Below are 8273 nucleotides of genomic sequence, written 5' to 3'. Positions count from 1 at the left end.
TGTCAGTTTGATTTACAATCCAGTCAAAAGCTAGAATTAATCATTTAGCAGAAGTTTGTCTAAGACCCCATCTTAAAGGGCGTCGTCCCCCGTGGGTTTGATAACTCAGGGTGATCTGTGAGGGAAAATGCGGAAATCCTTTCTACTTGATTTTCGGATCTCCAAAGAAAGTAATCATATCTTTTTTCTGGCGCCGTTGTGGGAGAGGCTTTGCGTGCCTAATCTTTGTGTTTAGGGTTTTTGTGAAAATTTTGTTTCAGTGTTTAGTTTTCCTTTTTGTTGCAAGTCTTGTGAGTTGAAACCCAAAAAGATTACTATGGCCTCATAATCTCTAAAGCTTTGGTAGTCCTAACACTAGTTTCATGCGTACACCTAAAACATAACCTAATGTTGCTGTCATCGAGTATGAGATAAAACCAAACTTAATCTCTATGGTTCAACATGAACAATTTGAAGGCTCTTGTTCAGAGGATGCCGATATGCACTTGCACATTCCTCACGCACCAGACCGCCACCAAAAACCAAGGCACGCCCTTTTTCTCAATTTATACACTGTTGCACTATAGTATCGGACATGCGCGCTAGAGTAATGGCCGATACATCCAAGGCTCCCTGCGTGCTCGTCGTGGGCATATTTGACACAAAATATGTCAAATAGGAGCTCCTCTCCTCTGCGCCCCCTCAAAGAAGACTAGGACTCCTCCGTCGGACCTACTAATCCCCCGACCCGTGCGGTGAAAAACGAGGTAACACACACCCACTCCCCCATGCGCGAGCTTGGGCTGACCCAGGTGCGGTGCAGGGCTCCCATGTTTTCTTTTCTTTACTGTTTCTTGTTTGAGGAATGTCCTAGAACCTTCCCAAACCATGTGGGAAAAACCCAAAATGGTGAGACCCATACAAAGGACGTCGTGGAATGGTATATAACATGTCGTTATCTAGTGACCTATGAGTGAAACACGAGTGCTATATCTCATTTATAGCGAGATAATAGCTCCACTCGGCTGAAGCGCGACGCGAATAAGTCGGGCCATTAGGACGCTCACTCGTTCACGTCCAACCATCACGTTCAGTCGATTCATTATAGTTTTTAGTTTTTTCTTCTATTTTCTTTGTTCATCAATTTTATTGGTTTACCTTGTTTCTTAGTCGGTTTACTCTTGTTTAATTTCTGTCTATCTAGGTATCTTCATTTTCTTTGTTTTTACATCATTTTTATTTTCTTTTTCTTGGTTTTCACTATATTTTCTGCGTTTCCTCTCTTTATTCTACGTTATGTTACATATTCTATGTATTTTACGCATCAAGAACTTCGTTTTATACATGTTTAGTACTTTTCTAATGCATAATTAACGTTTTTCTTTTCTAAAAAATGTTTCGATCTCTATTGTCGTCATACATATTGTAAATTTTTGGTATACATGTAAAACTTTTTAATACTTATTTACCATTTTTCATATTTATGATTCATATTTTTTAAAATATATGTTTTGATGTGTATGTTTTTTGTACACATTGTACATTTTTCTTATAAATCTGATAAAAATTTTATACACGTTCAGCATTTTATATATACATATTCAACAATTTACAATAAATGATTATTTTTAAAGTTATATATTTTTGATGTGTAATTTTTTCCAGACACATTGTACATTATTTTCTACATTAGGAATATTTTTTAGGTACACATTTAATATTTTCTAAATACATGCGTAAAGTTTTTGAAAACTTATATTTTCTGCAGATTAAGATTTTCCACACACATCATACATTTTATGTATACACCAGAAATCATTTTCTATAAAAATCTAACATTTTTATTAATGATAAGTTAACATTTTTCAAAAGAATTGTGTTATTATTTGTAATATGTATGTTAAGAATAATTGGAATTACAAACAAAAGCCGTACAAAATGGAAACACAAGAATGTGAAAAAAGAATAGTGTAGGAAACCCGCGCTTCTGAAGCCTTTTCATATGTCTCGCTTTTGGGATGCCTAGGACGAAATAGCGAAATCACTAATTGAGAAGTATTCCTTTCAAAGATCATTTTCATCTTTTCAGGTTGCGACAAGTGGCGCACTGCATGTCTGCCACTGGCTGCAACCAGAGATTTTTCCCTTTTTTCGTAGATCCATTATTTTCAAAAAAAATCTCTTAAACTGTGCATTCAAATCTCGAATCATTTTCATCTTTGGATTCCTTACGTCGAGATCTTTAAAACTAGATCCCATGTTAATAGGTTTTGACGATATTTTTTCACGAAAAAATTGACGAAAAGAGCCGGATGAAAAACCATGCCTCTCGTGAATGGAAAAAACACTTTTCTCCCATCTTCAAGAGGCACGACCGTGCATCTCGCGAAAGCACACATGTGGCTCTCGCCAAAGCAAAATCGTGCCTCTCGCGAAAGGAATATAAACAAAAACACATTTTTCCATTTCCGAAAGACACGACCGTGCCTTTTGCGAAAGCAAATAAATTCCTCTTGCGAAAGCTAAACCATGCCTTTTGTGAAAGCAAATCAATTCCTCTTGTGAAAGCTAAACCGTGCCTCTCGCGGAAGAAAGAAAAGACAAAAATCCTTTTTTTCGTTTCCGAGAGGCACAACCTCTCGAGAAAGCAAATCCGTGTCTCTAGAGAAACAAAACCGTGCCTCTCGCGAAGGAAAATAAAACAAAAAACACATTTTTTCGCTTCCAAGAGGCACGACCATGTCTTTCGCGAAAGTAAAACCATGTTCCTTGAGGACGAAAAAAAACACATTTTTTTCGTTTCTGAGAGGCACGACAGTGCCTCAGAAGCAAACTCGTGCGTCTGCGGAAGAAAAACCACGCTTTAAAAGACACGTAATTTGTTTTTGATCGGTGGTAAACAAGATCACCGAAAAACCCAAAAAAACACCTAAAAAGAGGAAAACGCGTGCGAAAAGAAAAACAAATTCAAAAAAAAGCTCAGAACGCGACACATATCCACAGCTAAGAACACGTTAAGTAGTGGCGCATGGAAGTGATTGTTGGAAGGATTCTCAAGGAACTCCGCGAAATAGAAACTGTCCTCTTGTACCTTGTCATTTCGGGCTTCCAACCTCCAGCTACCGTCAACCAAGGGCAGGACTATCTCTCACTTATGGCAACACCTAGGGTACACTCGTGTCAGGCTTCTCCCTAAATAAGACAACCCTGGAGCGTGAGTGGCCTTGTTTTCTTGTTTTACCACATTTTTTTTTATTTTTTTCTTTCTTCTTTTTACTACGTTTGTATTTAAAAGTACTATAAATAAATATATATTTTGCAAAAATGTTAGCCAAATATTTGGAAAATGTTAAATGTATATAAAGAAAATATAATATATTTTGAAAAGTTGTTCATTTATTTAAAAACTTTAATCAAGCATTTGAAAGAAATATCAAACAATTATTTGAAAAATATTAATAAGCTTTTAAATTTTTTTGAATGTGTATATAAACTATTTACCATCTATTAAAAATGTCTAACTTATATTTGAAAAATGTTAATGAAACAACTGGAAATGATAAATTTGTATAGAAACAAATGTTGACCATGTATTAAAATAATATTAATATTTTTTTTGAAAATATTAATCAAGAAATTGAAAATTTTAAACTATGTGTATAAAACAATACGACCATATATTAAATAAATGTTAACTAAGCATTTAAAAAGTATTAAATATGCATAAATATAATGTTTCTCATATATACAAAAAATGTACACAACTATATATAATATGTATGGAAAAAGTTGATCATATATTTAGAAAATATTACTCAAGCATTTAAAAACACTCTAGACAAGTATTAAAAAATGTTAATAAAACATTCCAAAAACATATAATTTATATGAATTTGCTTTACCACGTATTAAATTATTATTATTATTATTTATTAAAAAATGTGAATCAAATATTTTGAAATTAATAAAATGTTTATGAAAACAATATTAAAAATGTATTTAGAATATACTAATCTTACATTTGAAAAATATTATACAATAGTTTGAATAATATGAAGAACATGTGTAGAAAAATGTTGCCATGTATTAAAAAATGTTACCCTTTTATATAATTGTTTTAAATATGTTCAAAAAATGTTGTTGACCTTTATAAGAAATATAGAACAAAAGAAAAAAGAAAAAAAAGAAAATTACAAAAGTGAAAACCGAAGAATAAAAAAAAGGAAGCAATGTAAAAATAAATGAAAAAACGAATAAGAAGATGTGAGAAGAACAGAAAACGGAAAAAGAAACAAAAGAAAACGAAAAATGGAATTTTGTAGAAAAAAGAATGAAAAAATTCAGCAAAAACCGGGAAGGAAAAAATGAACTAAATAAATGGCTTCAAAAAAGAAAGAAAACCATACCTTTGAATAACGAATAAAACGGAGAACACCAACGAAAAAGAAAAAACAAGAAAATCCTTGAGAAACGAAGAAACAAAAAAAAAAGGAAAACATGGAATAAAATGACGAGAACCAGCGAATGAAATGCGTCGAGTGTAAGAAAGAAAAAAACAGTAAACAGGTCAGGCCAGAAATAGCGGAGGAGGAAAAATGTTTTAGCGAGACGAGAGCTCATTTAGGCGAGACATAGATTTTGCGCTCAATCCTAAAATCCACGGAGTACGCTGCAACCCTCCCGGCGCGTGGCCGGCGAGGGCTTTGCATCCGCGGCGAAGGGGAGCGAGAAGGAGGCCGCGCGCTTCTTCTCGTTCCTCCCTCACCGTCGGCGTCCGTCCCATTCCAGGTGGATCGATCCGGTCCGGTTCGGTTCGGTGGAGACCGGTCTCCCCTCGCCCATCCCGCGCTACCGTTTACTGGCCACCAGGCAGTGGCCGTCACCGTCGCCGTCGCCGTCGTCCATTGCCATTACCGGCTAGCCTGGTAATTTCTGATACACCCCTTCCCTCAGATTCCTCCCTCCGCACAGTGCTCGCTTCTCTTGCATTGTTCCGCTGAATTGAATTAGCTGCAGTTTGCTGTTGCTCTAGGTATACGATCAGGATTGCTGGCTGTCACTGCACCATTGATCCCTTTATCAACATTGTCCTCTTGGTGATCGATTCCCTTATTTCAGTTGTTAAATATTGATGACTACCTATGCAGTGGTGGTCTTTGAGATCCTCGCAGAAATTATTGTCACCAGTGCCTATGTTGTTTGATCATTGATATATCTTAACGCTTAGCTTATAAAACTATAACAGTGGATCAAACCGGAAAATCAACACATAAGATCTTGAATGGTTTGTACACCTGTTTATTTTTTTTGACCGCGGCAAATTGTTTCCTTATCTTTATAAACACTAGTAAATGTGTCCGTGCTTTGCTACGGGTGACAATGCAGTTAAACGAATTGAACAAATGATTAAGTTACATAAATGGTTCAACGTCTTTGTGAAGTCTGAAATGTTCTGGTAAATGTGATGTCTATTTCAGTGTTGTTGTCTTTAGCATGAACCCTTGAAAAGATGTGGAGGGCAGTAGGGGAAATGACAGATACTACTGGAAGTCTGGAATAATTCTTCTTTGTCTCATATATTATCTTGCTCTCTCACAGCATGTAACAAGTATTGGCACAATAAAGCTACTGGAGAATTCAAAATTTCAAATGGTCCTGATTGACCTCCAAGAAACAGCAAGAGGAAGCACCGACTAACAAAGTAACAAGTAACATGCTGCAATATCATCTGAACCAAAGATTATAGCATTGACGTTGGACGCCTTCAGTTGTCATGGAAGCTTTGTTTGTACGCCATCACCGTGTAACTTAATAAGGGCCTACATGACAGCTTGGAATCTGGGACAAACATATATGTATAACCTCGTCCAATATGTGGCAGTTAGTTTGCAAGTGAGTTAACAGAGGGATTGTAGCGAATTAAATTTGTGAATAATCACATTAACAATATGCTAAACAAAGTTCTAGCTTGTTGTTTGTCCAAGTATTGTTGTTCTGTTTATTAGTCCTTTTTGGACCCTGTTTTTGTGTACTGGGCCATTGGCTACTCCTTCAGTAAAATCGCAGCAGCTCTCCTGCTGTCTTTAAAAAAAAAAGAAGTTGAACACAAGCAGTTTGCTACTCAAGTTTTCCTGGGGTTTTTTCTTGTTGCATCGCCAAACTTTTGTCCAACCCAGTATCCTTTTGCTCCTCTACATGAGTAAATGAGTAGTTCAGTAGTTCGGTAAGCATTCTGATGGCTGCTACTCCAGTATAAGCGGTGTTTGAGTTGTCCATGTTTTTTCCTGCAATTCATCTCAGGTGTCAATTAATGTAAGATGACCTAGGATTTCGCAGCTGCCATACAGTACACCTTTGTTTGGGTAGGTTCTAATGCAGAACTTAATAAATCTTTTTTTGGGCTGGTAACTTAAGATCTTGTGGTGAACTTGACAAATCTTTGATTCATCCAGTAACTTGAGCTTCTCTGCTGAACTTACAAAGTGAGTTTTCATGAGTGGGTTAGGAATTTTTTAGAAGTGACAATTACTTGGCAGGGCTGAATGCTAGAAACTGTGTTCTATGAAGGGTTGATTGGGAATATATATTTTTGGTGCCATGCAGTACAATCCTGAGTTTGTCTTTTGCCGATCTGCGTTTGTTCTTGAATTCTTAAATATAGTGACTGCCTCTGCATATACTCTGCTGAGTACTAGCAACTCTTTCCAGGATAGTGATTAAAGACATTGATGTAAGTGAATAATTATTTTGTTTTTGAACAATCTTACATCCATCACGTCCAGCTTGGTGTTTAAAGACCATTTCCAACATTATTTATTTCAGTAGTCAAACTCTTATAGGATATGTAAGGTTTGTTTCATTATTCTGTAAAGGACCTTAGGAAGGTATTGTTGTATTTGCAAGTTAAGTTGAGTGAAGCAATGATAATTTATTTGGAGGACCTATCCTGATGAGAATGATTGAATGGTTCAGCTATGTTGATGTGACATATGTGCAACATCAGATAAGGAATATGACTGTGCCAAATTCAAGCTAATATTTTTCTTACTGTCTTATGCTGCAAGGAGGCAACTAGACTAGATATCATACTCCCTCCATCCCAAAAATAAGTGTCTCAACTTTGTACTAGCTCTAGTACAAAGTTGTACTAAGCTTGAGACACTTATTTTGGGACGGAGGGAATATATGCTTATTTGTACTCTCTTTTCATTGCAAACTCTATATTATCATGACTGCAAATCCGTTATGCCCGTGCATGTATCAACTAGTTGAATTTGGCTAAGAACAAGGAAACTTGAGTATGATTTTTTGTATCCACTGGTTTGGTGTTTATAGACAGCTTAAATACGGTACATGCTATCCTTGAGATGTAATACCACTTATGTCATCAAGCAGTATCCTGGGTATGTACTGATTATATTCACTGTCCTTTCTAACATTAACTAGAGTACAATGTTGCTGAATTATCCTTCCCTCGAACTTCTCAGTGTCATACATCAAGTATACAAATTCTGTATGCACTAGACTGATAGATGTTTGTAATGATCTCATGAGGATTTATGCTTATGATATGATGATCTGTTTGAAATTTGGTCCGCATCCTTTCTATTTCATCTGTTACCATGAAGTCTATACTCCAATGACTTCTGTCCAAATGTTTATTTCAGGTGAATAATCTTACACTGACATCTGCTATTTGGGTAGCTGCTTGGCTCTTATGAGCACTGATGCATACAACCCACGAGCTATGATGCCCAGCTTGGTGAGAATCTTCCTATTTTGAGCTATGCGGTGATGATCTAAATGTTTCCTTTAATAACCAATAGGTGAGCTCGAAGATTTCTCATCTAACATCTAGTTTATATTATCTCCATGAAAGTTCTGGCAATTGTAAGTATGGTCTGTGAAAATGACCCCTCAAAGGCCAACCCACTCGTATGGCTGGAAAGATGAAAGAATTTTTATGTTGATGTGTTCCTGTCAGTCAACAGTAAGATTGCCATATTTATATGGCATCAGGATTCTTTATCTCAGTGTTTACTGTAGTGTGCAATGCCCTTCTGGACTCCAAAGCCACTCCTGTAGTTATCTAATCAATCAACTGGCCCGCTAGCCCAATACTTTCGTTATATGTTACAATATGATATATAAATATAATGGTACACCTCAGATTGGACTGACAACGAGAGGTGGTGTAGATGGACATCAAAGTGAAATGATAAAACATGTCCCTTTCTAAAGAACATAGACTCCACCAATATAGAATATTTATCTTTAACGTCAGCTGTGGACAT

General features: G+C 36.2%; 1 long non-coding RNA gene across 1 annotated transcript; it reads left to right on the top strand.

The window, feature by feature from the left end:
• The first annotated feature begins 4556 nt into the window (after nucleotides 1-4556).
• LOC123434066 lies at nucleotides 4557-8032 on the top strand. The gene is made up of 2 exons (XR_006625364.1): nucleotides 4557-4904; nucleotides 7647-8032. It is a non-coding gene; the product is annotated as an uncharacterized LOC123434066 (long non-coding RNA).
• The last annotated feature ends 241 nt before the right edge of the window (nucleotides 8033-8273 follow it).

The sequence above is a fragment of the Hordeum vulgare genome, chromosome 1H (genome assembly GCF_904849725.1).
Source record: "Hordeum vulgare subsp. vulgare chromosome 1H, MorexV3_pseudomolecules_assembly, whole genome shotgun sequence".
Lineage (NCBI taxonomy): Eukaryota > Viridiplantae > Streptophyta > Magnoliopsida > Poales > Poaceae > Hordeum > Hordeum vulgare.
The sequence above is the reverse complement of the archived record's forward strand: the minus strand, read 5'-3'. Positions and strand labels throughout refer to the sequence as shown.